Source organism: Erythrolamprus reginae, chromosome Z (genome assembly GCF_031021105.1).
Source record: "Erythrolamprus reginae isolate rEryReg1 chromosome Z, rEryReg1.hap1, whole genome shotgun sequence".
NCBI classification, from domain to species: Eukaryota; Metazoa; Chordata; class Lepidosauria; order Squamata; family Dipsadidae; genus Erythrolamprus; species Erythrolamprus reginae.
This window is the reverse complement of record NC_091963.1, coordinates 14,546,743-14,564,199: the sequence shown is the minus strand read 5'-3', so window position 1 is coordinate 14,564,199 and position 17,457 is coordinate 14,546,743. Positions and strand designations below refer to the sequence as shown.

Sequence of the window (17,457 nt, the reverse complement as noted above, 5' to 3'; positions counted from 1 at the left end):
TGCAACTAAAATGTACATTGCTGTCTTTAAGCATAAATGAAATGGACAATTTAAATTTTGTCTTTGGGTTGCTTGCATTCCCTCTGTCAGGATATGGGGACATGGTTGTTGCAATTATGTTAATTTTATTATTTATCTTTACTGCAGAATGAATCACAATCTACAAATATACAGTACCTGCACACCTGAGGTTAAGCAAAATCAATCTTAATAAAATCCAAGGACCATATTTTGATGTACAATTTTTACAATGCCTATGGTCACTCTATGCCACAGCATTTTGCCCTTCCGTGGACAATGAAGGAATTGTTGGCAATTCTTAGAAATGCTGAAGTACTGGTGTTGTTTGCTCCCACAAACACCTCGTCCCTATGCAGGTAGTCCTCAACTTATGGTCACTATTGAGTCCAAAATTTCTGTTGCTAAGTCAGGCATGGGGAAACTAAACATCTCCCCCTGGGCACGTTGAAGTTATATATGGTATGTCTGTATGTGTGTATGTTAGTACAGGGGATTTTCTTAAACTTATAATATTTTAATTAATTGGATTGTATTGGATTGTTTTTCACTTGTTGTGAGCCGCCCCGAGTCTTCGGAGAGGGGCGGCATACAAATCCAAATAATAAATAATAAAATAAATAATAAGTAAGTTCTTCGACATTTTACCACCTTTCTTGCCACAGTTGTTAAGTGAATCACTGCAGTTAAATTAATAACTTGGTTATTAACTGAATTTGGCTTCCCCATTGAATGTGGCTGTCCGAAGGTTGCAAAGAGAGACATTTGTCAACTCAATTTTGCCACATTTTATGACCTTCTTTGCTAGTTAAATGGATCACTGCAGCTGATAACCTGGTTAGGTGAATCAGGCTTCCCCATTGTCTCTGCTTGTCAGAAGTTTGCAAAAAGTGATCACATCACCCCCGAGGCTGCAACAGTTGTAAGCATGAACCAGTTGCCAAGCATCTGGATTTTGATCACATGATCATGGGGATGATCATAACTTTGAAAAAACGGTCATAAGCCACTTTTTTTCAATGCCGTTGTAAGTTTGGTCACTAAGTCGAGGACTATCTATATGTGCACACTCTGTACTCCAATGCTTCCAAAAATTGTGTAAAAATAACAAATTGTAGGGATTATACAGTGGTACCTCGAGATACGAGTTTAATTCGTTCCGGACCTGGGCTCTTAAGTCGAGCAGCTCTTATCTCGAACGACTTTTCCCCATAGGAATTAATGTAAATAATTTTAATTGGTTCCAGCCCTCAAAAAACTCACAAAGTTAGTCAAAATTATGCAGAAAGACATGTTTTTAATGAAGAAATGTACATGTACATATAAATGAATAATGAAGTTTCTTTCACTTAACTTGTAAACTTTCTTAAACTTTTAAATTTACATATGTTCAACTTCTCTGCCACCCAATCCTGTAGGACAGAGGTCCCCAACCCTTTTTGCACCAGGGACCGGCTTTAAGCGATCAAGAGAGGAATGGGTGAATGAATGGACGGAGGGTGGGAAGGAAGGAAGGAAAGAGGGAAGGGACAGGAACAGAGGAAGGAAGGAAGGAAACTTATGAAAGGGGAGAGTAAGAGAGGAATGAGTGAAGGGAGGGAGGGAGGGAAGAAGGTGGGAAGGAGAAAGAAAAGAAGAAATAGAGGAAGGGAAGGTAAAAGAGAGAAAGAAAAAGAGCAAGAAAGAAAGAAAGAAAGAAAGAAAGAAAGGGGGAAGGGACAGGAACAGAGGAAGGAAGCAAGGAAACTTATGAAAGGGGAGAGTAAGAGAGGAATGAGTGAAGGGAGGGAGGGAGGGAAGAAGGTGGGAAGGAGAAAGAAAAGAAGAAATAGAGGAAGGGAAGGTAAAAGAGAGAAAGAAAAAGAGCAAGAAAGAAAGCTGCAAGCACCCCCCCCGAGCCCCCCAGGCCGGCTGCAACCTTTTAAAACACGCGCGCCGCTTCGCAGCTGTCTCCTGAAGCCGAACGCGGAAGTTAGCGTTTGGCTTCAGGAGACAGCTCCTTGGCGCTTGTATCTCGAATTTGGGCTTGTAAGTAGAACAAAAATATCTCTCCCCTCCCAGCTCTTATCTCGAGTTGCTCTTAAGTAGAGCAGCTCTTATGTCGGGGTTCCACTGTAGTGGAAAAAAAATATGAGAGAACATTATTTATTTATTTATTAGATTTGTATGCCGTCCCTCTCCATAGACTCGCTACATGGATTCAAACTCTTCAGAGAACTCAAGGTACAGAAGAAAGATTGGTGTGTGTGTGTGTTTAACTTCAAATACACAACGACCCTGTGAGGTAAATAGGAGTTCCTCCTTACGTTACAGCGCCTCAGAGCCTCCGCCTCCCTCTCCCAGCCTCCACTAACAACGCGTCACTAGCAACCACTCCTAGCAAATCTCTCCTTTACTCCTCCCCCCTTACTAAGGAAGCCGAAAGGAGCGCATTTTTCTTCAAAATAACAGACGCGTTTAGAACGCCCTCTCGGAAAGAGGAGGGGTCGCGGCGTGCTCTGGACTACCCCGCCCCTTTCTTCCCCTCCTCCTTCCCTCCTCCTCGCGCACAGACGCGTGCAAGCGTATATCCCAAGAAAGAGCCGGTGACGTCACTCCCCCCATTCGATTCACGTGCCGTTCATCTTAAAAAATCAATGCCGCGCCCCCTTTTCTCCCCCTTCGCCTCCTCTCAACGCGCGCGCGCAAATGAGATACGGCTTCCCTCTCCAGCCAATCACGAAGCGGGCCGGTCTATATCTCCACCCCCGCTGTCCACAGACTCGCGTTTTTCCTCCGGTTCGTGAGCTGAGAGGGTGGGCGAAAGAGGAAAGAGCCGCACGCGCGGATTTGAGCGAGGGAAGAAGTGAGTATCAAACTTTCAGGCATTAACCAATAATCTTCCTCCGGCCGGGGCGGGACTTCCGCCGGGAGCCGGAAGAGAGGCTCGTGGGTCTCCCAGGCGTTCGTTCTCTCTACTCTCTCTCTCTCCCTCATATGCGAGCGAATTGTCCCCGCTGCTTCTCGGCGTCGAAACGTTCCGGGGCTCGGACCCGCCGCCGCCGCCGCCCCTGGCTCCGTCCCTGCCCTCTCCTGCCGCCGCTCCGCGCCTTTCCCCTACCGCTTGCCGCTTCTCCCTTCTCCCTGCTACCGCCGCCGCCGCTTCTCCCCCGCCTGGGCGCCGCCGCCTCTGCCCCTCTCCCCGCTCGCTCGCTCTCTTTCTCTCTCTCTCTCACCCCCTTCCTGGGACTTGGCGGCGGCGGAGGAGAAGGAGGAAGCGGCGACGGCGGGGAGCAGCAGCACCGGCGGCGGCGGCAGCAGAATCCCCGACCCGACTTCCCGGCGAGGTTCCTCCGGCCCCCTCGGGGCCTTCTTAAGCTCTGGGTTTGACAGGTGAGTGGAGCCCCCCCCCCCCTTTCCCTCCTGCCCACCGTTTTCCTCCCGCACCCGCCATTTTCTCACCCGAGGCCCTTAACGGGGGCGGGGCTGGCCTGGGCCGATGGGTCCGGATTTTAAGGCCTGGTTCTGCCGGCAAACTCCGCACTGCGTCTTGCTTGGGGTGGCCTGCACTGGAAGGGGAAACGTCGAGGTTTGGGGAATAGATCTTCTTCCCCCACGAGCTTCCCTTCCCCATGGCTTCGTGGTTCCGTGCGGGGGGGGGGGGGAGAAGAGGGGAGAAAACTCTCGCCCCAAATTGCTGTATCTCTGTTGGTCTCTTTCCCTACCCCAAGGTGGGAACGCCGGCGGCGTTTCGATTCACTTTCTCTTTCGGTTTTCCTCCTGCCAATTGAGATGATCCTTGTGACTTTCTGGTAGCCTTAAAAGTTGGTGGGGTAACACCAAACTCCAAAGTACTAAAGCTCTTGGGCTGACACACAGAGTCTTTCTCACGCCTTGGTTTATTGTCACTAAAGGAATAGTGAAAAAGGGGGCTTTCCCCCCACCCTCCTCCAAAGTTTAAACCGAAAGGTTTAAACTCTGGTTCATTGGCCTGCCTTAACTCTGGTTCTGTGGTGGCTTTGTTTTGTGTGGGATGACTTGTACACAACGCCTTTTTCTTACGTCTCTTAAATTGGGGGAGCTAATGTGGCATTTCTACAGATTAATTGCTGACAAAATGTCATGTTGGACTCTGTTTTAGCTTTTTTAAAAGATAGGTTAAAGGAAATAGTTACATGTACAGCAGTAGTAGACTGAAAACTGCCTACTAGGATTATATATAATCAAAAATGGAAATGTACTTTACTTTGGTTGCATATCACTTCCACAAGGACTGAAAGAAGTATCATTGGGAATCATATCTTTTCCTTCTTATTGGGCTTGATTCTCTGTGCATATATCAATTACATATGTGAATATAAGCCACTTATTTTAGAGATTAAGGAGATATGATTACAATGGAAACAATTCCTCTCTAAGGCAAGAGAAACTCTTTAATGGTATAAATGTTTAATCAACAGGTTATTGAGAATGTTAGGATATAGCCCATCAGCTATATCCTATATGCTACTTAGTTAAATATCATCAGTGGTGCAGCTGTAATTTAGAGTTTGCAAGATTAAAAATCAATATATGCGAGGTCATTTACTAAGGTGTCAGAGTGTTTGGCGTAAAGAGATTCTTTTTTCCATATAGAGCATTAACTCTTAATTGGATAAAAATCTCTGCTCCATTTAATATGAAAATAAGTAGCTGACATTTTCATTAATCTCAGTAAGGCGTTTGTCAAGGACAAAAGTACCAGAGTTCTAGAAAAGGTTGAAATCCAAGCACTGATCTCGAGATAGTCTAATCCTTGCTATGTCAAGCACTGACCTCGACAGTCTAGTCATTGGTATGTGCTCTTTAATGTCTGCAAGCAGCAGTTTTGTGTCAAAAGCGAGTTTGTAGGAGACACGTTAGGTCCTCCAGCAAGTGTTTCTAGGCTGCTCCTTAAAATTTTTCTTCTCCATAACCATCAGTTCCAATTGAGAAGATATATGTAAGTATCTGTAGTCTAAAGAGTTATGTGATACAATTATTTAGCTAATTACTGTATGCTTATAGAAAAATTGATGACCATTCCATTTAGTTTCTATATTCTAATTGCTACAAATCTAGTATAATAAATCTTTTAAAGACATTTTAAAGAATATAGATGAATGATGTAACTTTTTATGAATTAATATTTCCTTCATCAGGAGCATCCAATAGAATGTATTTTAATATCAAATTTATGCCTTAACAAATCTGTTATATTTAAGGTGCCCCAAGACACTGAGCTGGTTTTACCAGAACAAAAGCTACTTTTTTGTAAGTGATTATATCTGGCAAATTTTTAAATAGGTGCCACATTGTGTTCTAATTATAATTTGCAATTGAAGTAGATGTCATGCATAGAAGTTAGTGTCACCATTCTAAGCATATTTATTTAGATGGAATTCTGATTTACTTCTATGGTATTTTTTAGTTTGTCGTTTTAAATTGATAAAATCTAATTTATTTATTAGTTATTTTTTGTGTCCTACCACTGCATTTTGATAGTATGTGTATAGGACTACATGTAACTATATCTTTTTTGAAATATTAGAATTGCTATTATTAGGTTAAAACCCAATTAATATATTAATAATGTTAATAAATGTTAATAAAAATCCTGATCGTACAAGGCTTACGTGCATGGCATGATTTACCAAAGGATGCAATATTTTCTCAGTGTAATACAGAAATAAGTTTTGTTTCAGCTTGATGTTGAAAGTTATGAATTACATATTATATTGAAAATCATAAATATTGAAAGTTTTATATCTGTGTATCTTAATCTTGGCAACTTTCAGCTACGTAAACATCAACTCCCAGAATTTAAAGTTGGCAAGATTCAGAAACGCCATTTTATGTAATATATAAATGTGTGTGAAATAGTAAATTTAGTTGCTCTTAAACAAAAGGCTTTTAGCAATTTTGGTTGTATCTTCAAATAATTTTTAAATATTTTCTGAAAATCTAGGTACAAATAGCAGTGCAACTGTTTAAGGTAGGATTTAAAACCTACTATAGTTGACGACTAAGCTTATTCCTTTTAGATAACACTTTTAGTATTTTTTATTGTAAAATATATGGTAGGTTGTAGAAACATATTAAATCACTACTACCGGTATATATGATTTTAATAGTTCCAGGTTTTTTCCTGCTTGAAATTGGCATTCCTTGTTATCTTCTCTTGAAGAGTTATTTCTTGCAAAATACATAACGTACGCTTTGAAGAACAAGCACATCTTGCATTCTTCTCAATAGTTGATTCACATCTTTAAAAGGTAACATAATAATATTTTTTCTAACATTTCTTACTAGTGAGTGGCTTCTCAGGCATTGGAGGGAAAATGGGGACTAATCAATCATGGCAGGGAATATAAAAATATTTTGCACATATATAATTTAGCTCTGGTTTCATGTGTGTATATACACATAGACACATGCACACACACACAAACACACATATGAAACCAGACCTAAATTATATATATATGACATACATACATACATATATATATATATATACATACATTGGATTAGACCATAATAATAAAGAAGTGTTGTGTATCAGTAAGATAGGGATTATTTTTAGCTTATGGTCAAGGTTTTTGTCTATGAGTAAGCCATAGTTTATATTTAGTGTGGTAAATAAGCTGAAAAAGATAAAGTTTTGTTTAACTATAAATGTTGCCAGAAAGAAGAAACGACTAAGCTATACTCGTATCAACATCTTAGCACTTTTATAAGTTAACTAGAGTCTTTTGCTACTTCCATTGAAGATCAGTGATCCTTTTGGCTCCCCAGGCATAGCAAACCAATATGAAATCACAATCTTGAATGTGAATACATTTTTTGTACCTGTAAGCTTTGTTGACTTTGACTAGTAATAGTAATCAATGAGTATTGATACTCATACCATAATAAAAACAAAGTTTGTTATATAGCAAAGACAACAAGGTTTTTAGAATATTAATGTAGTTGAGGGCAGCACTGGACCAGGGATAAACTATTGAAAGCAGTGATTGGCAACATACATCTGCTTTCTGTTATCCTTTTTTAAAACAAGCAACTCTTTCCTTCTGTGTGTCCCATCCTATCCCCAAATTGGTAAGTGTGGTTCCAAGTAGAAAAATATTCAAATTGATCCAAAGGACACAAGTTTCATTATCACTACCAGAGAACAGCTCAATTCTTTGGTTCAGGGGTCTCCAACCATGGCAACTTTAAGACTTCTGGGAGTTGAAGTCCACAAGTCTTAAAATTGCCAAAATTGGAGACCTCTGCTTTAGTTCACTTTTGATCAGTCCTGCAGCTCTGAGCTAAAGCTTTGATGATTTCTCAGCCAGCCTTTTTTTTAGTACACTAAAATGAAATTCATAGTAAATAAGAGATTGTAACAGAGATAGGAAGAGTTTTGTTTGTCTTGCAATTTTGTCCTTGAACCAGAATGGCTACATATTTATTTATTTATTTATTTATTCATTCATTCATTCATTCATTCAATTTTAATGCCGCTCTTCTCCTTAGACTCAGGGCAGCTTACAACATGTTAGCAATAGCACTTTTTAACAGAGCTAGCATATTGCCCCCACAATCTGGGTCCCTGTTCTGCTAGCCTAAACTGGCAGGCAAGTCAACATGTTTCTGAAAAATACACAGAAATTCTGTTTCATTTTGCAAAATGTTGACAGCAGGCAGCAAAAATGTATGTGATACATGAATGGTTAGTATAGTAGCAAGTTAATAGCTAGAAATACTTGGCAGAGGAAACTGACTTCAAATAATAGGCTTCTAATGTATGTATAATTAAAAAGGTTTAGGTGTGTTGCCTAAACTATAGTTTAGTTTGGTTTTTTAAATAAATGAATGACACATGGTTATGTTATTTTCCAAAATTAAAAATACAGCATTTTTGAATTACATTTCATTGAAAACATCCAGTTTTAACATCAATTTACAAAGTTTTAGCGTGTTTGTTTTTCATACTCAGTAATATTAATACTCTCTTCAGGTTAATATGTGAATTTTTTAAAAACCATAGAATTGCTTGTTTAAATAAAAATTGGTGGCTTTTCAGGAATTTAGGATAGATGTTTAAAATATATACAGCACAACAACCTTGCTTAAAGATGGTATTTCTTGCTTGTGATTTTATTTTAATATTTTAAAAGTACATTCTTTCCTTAGCTATCTCAATCTGAATTGATCAGGTACCAGAAATGCATTTGAGACAATGTGAACTTTCTCTTGGAGTTTGCTTCACAAACAAAAAGTTGTCATGCTTCACTTGGTTCTCAGATCAATTGCATGAAAAAGTTTATTTACCCCTGGTCAAATTATATGTTTCAGTGAATCCCTAAGTGAACATAAGCTGACGCAACATCTACATGTTAAAAGTTACATCTTTCTGCATTCTTACTAGTTAGGTGTAGTTGTTTGTTCAAGATAAGAAAACAATAAATATGAATGGGGTACAAGTTTGGATACCTTTTTTAGTTGGTATTTGTAACACTTCCTCTGGCAGATAATGCAACTTAAAAGTGTCCACCTAAAAGTGTCCTTGCAGCTCAGAAATATACTTGGGCCTCCTTACATGCATGGTGTACTTGAAATGTCCCCATAGATTTTCACTTCCATCCCAGTCTGAGGGCATGAAGGAGGCTCCAAAACAGGTGTCCTTTGTAGGTATATTTTGGATGTCACCAGATACAAGCATCTCTTGATCAATTCCTATTGCAGCACTCCAGTTACTTTTTAATGTCTTCCCTTCAAACAGAATAACATAAACTGCTATTCGGGCATTTTGTATTATTTCTGATGGAACTTTGTTATGTATATAAAAAAGAAGCATTCCTCCCCAACTCCCAAAAATGTTTTAAAATATGATTCCAGTTCCTGCATAGTTAACTATTAACTTTATGGGACATATACGTACATAAAGACCATTGGGGAAATACTCTGAGTTATTTCCTACCCCACCACACATCTCTCTTAATTTAATTAGGATAGTCCAGAAATTTTCAGAGGGTCTCATAGGTACAAATAACTGGTTATTGTCTTTCAGTGTCATAAACAAGTACAGTACTTTTTACACCCAGAATACAGTACAGTACTATTTACTACTTGGTATAGTTTGCTTAAAATTGTTTAAGCTTGTGTGTATTTTCAAAATTCTGTGAGAGCAGGATATGTACATTGCCTGTTGTTACATACATATCTTAACTTGGAAGATATGAACTATCTCTAGGACAAATACAGAAAGTACTTTTTCCTTTTAAAATTACTATCTCTGTTGAGATCCTATAACTGGACTATAAAACTAATGAGCCAATTTATTCTTACAAAGTATACAGTGCTTCTCCAAGCTTTTAATTTTACATAATTATAAAATAATATACTATATTCTCAACTATTAGATGTCTTGATTGTTAATAGATCCCCCCCCCCAATAAATGAAATTCGGAATTTGAAATGGTTGTCTGCAACGGAACAGTGATTTAGTTTCATAATAAGCATAGATTTAATCTTGTTACATATATAGCAAGTATACTGTATCGTATTATTTGATAGATTTGTTTCTTAGTAGGTTAAATGGAGGCTAATTGCAGTGGTGGTGATAGTGATGACTCATATCTTTAACTTCTAGGACAGGTTCCTGCTGACCTTGTCCTTCAGATATAAATAGGAAAATAGCACTTTGGAGATAATTCGCTACTCTCTCAATTTTTGCTAATTGTTTACCTTTCTTCTGGTGCTGAACCATATGTTTATGGTAAAGGTGAAAATTGTTGATTATAATTGCCTTTAGTGAGATAGCTATCTCTCACCTTTAAATTTTTTTTCTTGCCTTAAAACTGTCAAGAATGGTTTAAATTATAGCAGCTTTCAAAAAAAAAAAATCAGAAAGGTGTCTTTATTACTTAGTGGCTGTATTCAAACTTTTGTTCAACTAGTGGCTGCATTTACACATTAATAACAATGATTCACTTTACATATCATTCTAGATTGTAGCCAGACTAATTACTTTATGGCTAAACATGATGCTTGAGCCCAGCCATTGAATTAAAATTAACTTGAACAATGCCACGACTAGCTGTTACTTTTACTGAGCTGCTCCATTAAGGCAGCACAAGTTAGGAGTGTTTAGAAAATGTTTCAATATATTGACCAGCCAGATTCTTGCTTGAATTGCTTATAAATAAATGTCATTTAGGGTGTTTACATGTTACTGGGTTATATAGAAGAACAGTATACTGTACTTAATTTAAGAATAGAGTCACAATTAGTTTTTAAAAAAAATTATACTGGGCAATAAATATTGTTTCTTTATGCCAGAAGCCTTAGCCTAATTACCAAACTTAGCACTTGGCAGACCTTAATGTGAATTTCTACAATTTTCTCATGCAGTTCATTTGAACAGAGTGACTTAAATCGGGATTTCATAACTTCAATGTTAGTCAAGTATTTCCCTTGTCTTTTTTGGTTTTTGCTGAAGTCTGAGTTTATAACCTTTTTGTTAGACTAATGAAGTTTAACCTATTATGAGTTTTGAAATCTGAAAAGACATGGTGATGATTATAATGATGATAATTTTTCTGTTATGTTCCATTAGAATAATTCATTTTGGGTTATTCCTTTTTTTCACATTTCGCATGTCCAGAATAGCTGTGTGTTTTTTATTATTTCAGCTCTGCACAACTCTTCCCAAAGAGCAGTTGCTTGAGGAAATTTCAGACATTCACATTAAGCTGTGCCATGTGCTAAGTTCAGTAATTGTGCCAAAAAGCAGGTTTCATGGGCTTCTTGTATAGTTCTTCTTGCCTGAGTGAATTTTGCTTATTGACAATTTTTTCTTTATTTTTTTTTTATACAGGTAGTCCTTGACTTATGACCATTCTAAACTACAACAGTCCTCTCCAGTGGTACTTACAACATGGTGGCTGGGCATCCCTGCAATCTAGAGGTGGGTTCTAACCGGTTCTTTAGAACCGTTAGTAACTTGGCGATGACGTCATGGAACCGGTTCTGTCGGTGTCACCATGGGCACCGCTGTCTTGGATCTATTTTTTGATTGCTGTGGGTGCGCACACAGCGCTACCCTGAATGAACCAGCATCAAAAGAATCCAGAACCCACCCCTGCTGCAGTCCAATGAGCACATTTCAGACACTTGACAACCATCCCACATTTATGGCTGTTTGTACCATGTGGTCCATTTTATGATGTTTTGCCAGAACAGCAAAATAGTTTCACAGTTGAACAGTTGATTTGCTTAACAACTGTGGTATTCACTTAATGAGCACCACAAAAGACTCATAAAATTGGATCAGTCAAATGGATGGGTGGCCCATCCATGTGACAATCACAGTTACAGGTGCAATAAATACATAGCCATTTGCCAAGTGTCTGAATTTTGATCATGTGACCATGGGGACGCCGTAAGTAACTTTTTAAAGGTTTAGAAGTCACTTTTTTCAGTTCGTAACTTGCTACAGTCACTAAATGAATGGTTGTAAGTGGAGGACTTCCTGTAGTCTTTGAAGCAGCCCCATGTGAAGTGCCTTGCTGTAGTATGCCAAGCGGTAATGAGGGCATTGTGTACTGTAGTCAGTCCCTCTTGCACCCCATAAGGTTATAATTGTTGTACCAGCTTGAATTGGACAAAGGTCCATCTGATCAAAAACTGTATTTAACTTATTAAGCAGGAACTGTACATGCTGAAGTACCCTTAATCACAAGCCTACTCTTTCACAGGTAATGCTTGCTTGTCAAAAGACAAAACTTGTATAAGTGGAGAACTCCACTGTACAAACAGCAACTCTATCATTTTGAGTTCATCTTTAGTCTATTCTCTCTAATCCAAACTGTTGCAAGTGCTGGGTAAAATATCAACAGCACCTCACCTATAACCTGGAATAGCAAGGTATAATTGGGTATGATCTGCAAAACTATTAAATGACTTCCAGTGATATCATATGCATACTAAAAAGCAGAGGAAAGATGATCACTCCTTACACCCCACAAATTAGGGGCCATAAATCTGATTTCTCATCTTCATAACTACAAAGTGCAACTAATCCCTGAAGGAGAATAACCTTAAAGCAATGCCTCTTATACCCCAGATAGCCTTGTAATAATTGTTGTCAAATACTATAAAGCCGCCAGGAGATGTAAAGGGATCAGGAGAGGTGCACTGTTGCCATACAGATTGTGTAATGACCATTTTCAGTCACTTCAGAAAAGATATTTAAACAACTCCGTATTGATGTATCCACTTAAAAATTATGCCAACCATTTGACTTGAAATAAATTTGTGCTGTTCTATAAAACCCTGGGTTTTATAACAAAATTCCTACTGAGTGCAGGCAAATTCTTCATGTGAAAAAAAATTAAGATTATTTTTAATAATTTTATTTGGGGACCTGGAACTTGCAGTTTACACTTCTCTGGTGGTCTATGGGAGTCCACTCAGTTGTATACCCAATTGCAAAGCTTGTCATTAGTTGACTAATTGACATCCTGTCTTCCAATTAACTCTGCCATAAAAATGTTTTATAAAAATGGTTGATGGAAGTGATAATACTAGAAATAATATACTAAAAGTGTAGTAATGAACAGAACTCTAGTAGAGGTGTAATGTTTGAATAATAATTGTGACAATAAATATTAAAATACTAGATTTTATTGAGCTGGAGATTCATATTCAATTATTATTATTATTATTATTATTATTATTATTAAAGAACATTCCATACTAGGAAACCTGGGTAATAACTGCTGTTATAGTATGGGTTAAATGAATAAATCAAATAGTATATTTGTTTATTTGCTTCCTGACAAAACAGTTATGTAGAGTATAATAGTTTTAAATTGAAAGTAATGTACAGGGAATTTGACTATGAGTTAATAAATACACATTCATGAACCTGTAGGCATACAATGAGGTAAAGAAAAAGTTGACACATCCCTGTCATTTGTATTTCGTTTGTTCTGTCAAATGCATTTAAAGGAAAGGATGGCAAGGTTTTAAAAAGGGTATCTTAATTTGAAATATTACAATACATTTATTGGGCCTGATGGTTACAGAAAGAGAGAAGAAAGTCCTCTGAAGATATTTCTTCTACTCTTAGCTACAGTAAAGGCAATTGGCTCCATGACAGTGTTCTGTATCAAGAATGCTGAGTTGTCACTGGCAGACCTGCAAAAAAAGCTGTTGGATTGTTCCCCATAGCTTGCTGTCACTCTTCAGACCAGACAGTGCTCAAATAAATGCAACACTACACAAATGCAAGATGAATTATTTGAATTTGAACATCTAGATGAATTTAAATGATTACAAGAATTATTTCAGTAATTTCTGAAGTGTGCTTCAGAAATTACTGTATTGGTTACAATTAGTTGTATGTTGCTTATTCAAGCAACTCCAGCAGCTTGCAATAATTAGGACTATCAAATATATATTTTTTAAATGTTACATTTGTACTGTAAGCTTTTGTTCTTTAAATTCTCAGAATAGAGATGCTGAATTAATTAGTTTGGTGTATTGTCTCTGTAGCTAGAACCCTTAAGTAGTGGCCTATCCAAAGTGCAACTAGTACCATCTTAATGTTAACATCATTTTTAGTAGCACTGCTCTTCCTGAAAGATGCTTTAAGCAGTCAAACTAATTTGTTCTCCTATTTTCTCCTAATCAGAGACCAAGAATTTACAAGAAATGGGCACCCAGATAACTTATGAGAAGTATATTCTTTCCAATATTGATCGTGTACTAGGTAGCGTCAATATTTGGTATAACTAATAAAGAATTCCACCTTTGAGATGGCAGTCAGCTGTTAAAACCTGTGTGCATGTTCAGAGTTGAGCAGTTGTCTGATTTATCATTGGAACGATAATCATAATGCTTGCATTACTTTAAAAAAACTAAAACAGTAATTCCTTAATAATGAATCAAGGCAGATTAAAATGCCACAAGAACGTTTTGTAATATAACTTATAAACTCATTCCCAAACCGTCTTAGGCTTGCAGAGTTGACTATTGACAGAGTTGACTGTATCTTTCTGAGAAGTCTCCAATGTGAGTAGGCACTTGTGTGGTATATCTTCAACGGTTTCGTTGGTTCACTTGGCTAGTTGTAATTGGTATCCTCATTGCAAAATTGCCCATCTTTGAAGAGCTTGTAAAAGTTTGCAGCTATGTGAGTGAAACACATAAAACATTTTATGTGTTTATAGGGAAAAATTACCTTGTGAATTGAAAACTTGAAAAATGCTGATTATATCCATATCAAATTAAGATCTGTCAGCTGGATTCCTGTCACTGCATGTAACTGATAATTTTTTCTGTTGAGCTTTTAACTCGGGCAATTTTGCAAATAGTTTTAGCTATTTCTGTTTTAAAATTTTGTTTGCCATTCAGCTAAAAGGAAAAAGAAATAAGATATGACTTCGCTGAATGTTTTACTGGTTAATTCTGATAAAAGTGTAGTCACTAAAATTGTTCAAAGTATCCCCTTTTCTGGCTGGCATTTATTTTCCATGTGTTAAGTAAATCCTGGATTTATATATTGGATTTGAAAAAATGATGCTGTGTGCCACCAGTTATATGCTGTGGAAGATGCTTCTACATTAGGAGCAGCAGCATGGTCCTTAAAGTGGTTGCTAAGTGAAACTGCAACTGTATTTTATGGTCTTGCTTCAGCTTTCCTTTGCTTTACAGTCTTTTGAAAGTCATAGATTTGAGGATTGGTCATAACATTAATTGTTCATCATTTTTTAAATTGCAAACAGTCATTGAATAAGGCTAAACCACGACTACTTGCATTTTGAAAAGCAAAATAGTCCCATTTAAAATAAGGACAGCACTTACAATTCAGATTATTCTAATACATAGGTATTATAATTCTCAGATTTGTTAAAATAATCAAGATCACTCTGGTTTTTGTTTGTTTCATGCTAGTAAATAGCTAACTCCACTAGTAGGCAGTACTGGTATTGACTCCCAACTGCATTTTCATTGCAGAATTTTCTAGGAAAGGTTTAATTATCTCTTTATTTTGCAGATCAATAAAATAATGTACAGTGGTCCCCCGATTATCGCGAGGGTTCCGTTCCAGGACCCCTCGCAATGATCGGTTTTTCGGGAAGTAGCGGTGCGGAAGTAAAAACACCATCTGCGCATGCGCAGATGGTGTTTTTACTTCCGCCGCAGCAGCGAGGAGCCGAAGATTGGGGTTTCCCCGCCGCCCACGCAAACTCCTCGCTGCTGCTGCGCCCGCCGCTTGTCTGCCGCCTGCCTGCCCGCGTGCCCGCCCTTCTCCCGCCCACGCCGTTCGCTCGCGCCGCTTCCCAGCTGAGTCCTGAAGCGAACTTCCGCGTTTGGCTTCAGGACTCAGCTGGGAAGCGGCGCTGGGGTTTCCCTGCCGCCCACGCAAACTCCTCGCTGATGCCCGCCGCTCGCCCTCCCGCCAGCAAGAGGGGGAAGACCCAGGGAAGCCGCCCAGCAGCTGATCTGCCCGGCGCCATCTATGCATGCGTGGCCATAGAAAAAAGGGCGCGCATGCGCAGATGGTGTTTTTACTTCCGGGTTGAAAAATCGCTATACAAGCGTTTCGCAATGATCGAGATCGCGAAACTCGGGGGACCACTGTATTTCTGCTCGTAATAACAATAGATCTAACCCATCTGAAAAATTACCACATCAGGTTTAAATTTAGGCTTTATAAAAGCTGCTATACTTGCAAAGCATTTCACTCAATTTGCCTGTTGAATATTTTGTAACCTCTGTGAAAGGTTTTTTTAAGGGGAAACTAGTTGAACTGTCAAATCTAAGGTCAAGAAGCTGGAACCACACAACAAACAGAGGAAAGTGCAATTATAGAATTGTAAAAAAATGTAGTGGTATGAATAACAACTGATACCAAATGAGCAGAGGGAATAGAATGCATAAACAGAGACAGGAAAAGCAAAATATTTTGTAATTATTCAGATAAGTCACTCATTTTGGTGCCACTTTTCAGTTAAAACTCTTAATATTTGGAATTGTTTATCGATAAGAATGTAAAAGTAACAATAATGTTGGTAAGAACTGTTTGCTTGAAGTATTCTCAAGTGCAATGTAGCAGCTGAGAATAAATGCCTTCCAGTTGTTCAAGGTGTAATGGCATCTGTTAATAACATACAAGCTGCTAAGATTTTATAAATTAGAATAAAAATTATTATTGTGTCACTTCCCTCATAGAGAAACATTTTCTCCCCAGGCTGTGATCCAGAGTGATGATTCCTAGCATGCAGCTGGCATGTAGCTTATTAACCTAAAAGTAGTTTAGCTGACAGGATGTTTACCTTTGTATAGTATCTGTGATTGTACACAACTTAGGTGGAATGGAAAATGGCAGTATCATCCATAACTAAAATGCCAGTGATACAAATATGTATGTAACATGTAAGCTGTTGGTAGATATGGTCAGCACCTTCAGTTTTAAGCTTTTAGTAGTTGGTACCGTCATTTCTCCAGGTTTATTTATTTAAAATATTTATATTTTCTCAGTTAAACGGTGCATCTGTAAGTGATGTGTAGAATTAAAAATAAAAGTTAGATGAAACAAAATCATACTTTATCATGATAGTACTGAAAATTAAGATTACAATTTGTCAGGATATCAAAAATCAAAAGGATCCTAGCAATTTTATTTTGAAAGGAAGGGCATTCAGGGAATAGATGTTGCAAACCTAAATGTTATGTTCATGGTTGATATGAAAGGAACATTTGGAGGGTGATTTACACTGATGTGGTTCTTAGTAGGTAAGGAGATTTATATAGGAGAAATCATTCCATCAGTGCCTTAATTATATAATATGAAAACTTTTGAAATGGTATGGTACTAAGTCAGCAGCTAATCTTTCAGTAACAGTTTAAGCTGCAGTCACTGGTAAATCACAGCAATCTTATTAATGTGTTTTGCATACTATTTGTGATAAAACCTATATATTGCATTTAATGTTCCGTATAAAGGTAGCTCCCCCCCCCCCAGAACATGTTATAAGAATCCATTAGGAAAGGACTAATATATTAGCTGTAGGGACTAAGCTACAAAATCCATGTCATTTTTACACTGCCTACCTCTGGTGTTAAAACTTTAAAATAATTCTAGCCTTTAAGTGCCTCTAGTGATAATTGTATATTTCTGTCAGGATTTCTGCCTGCTCCTTTAAAGAGGAGCACAGCCTTCATCCAAACGAGGTGAGTTGTACAGCACTTGGGCATCAAAGGTAAAAATACGTTTGGGGTCATTCGTATCCATCTCTATAACTCTTAAAGCAGCCGTATCTTTTCCAAAGATATTAAGTCAGACTTTCATACCCCAGGAAAATATAGTTTAATCGATTGTAGATGGATGCTATGTGTCTACTCTTGCAAGCTTTAAAATACTTTTTACTTTTAAATCCATAG

General features: G+C 37.9%; 1 protein-coding gene across 11 annotated transcripts in view; it reads left to right on the top strand.

The window, feature by feature from the left end:
• Positions 1-2,775: 2,775 nt before the first annotated feature.
• LARP4B (La ribonucleoprotein 4B) overlaps positions 2,776-17,457 on the top strand; it is a 56,022-nt gene continuing 41,340 nt past the window's right edge. For 4 of the 11 annotated variants that reach the window (XM_070728834.1, XM_070728831.1, XM_070728830.1 and 1 more), the window contains exon 1: positions 2,924-3,390. The gene's annotated coding sequence lies outside the window, so the exon portion shown is untranslated. Of the gene's footprint in view, positions 2,864-2,923; positions 3,391-5,240; positions 5,290-17,457 lie in introns of those variants that run through there. The other 7 variants (XM_070728833.1, XM_070728832.1, XM_070728827.1 and 4 more) reach the window with 5 other exon arrangements.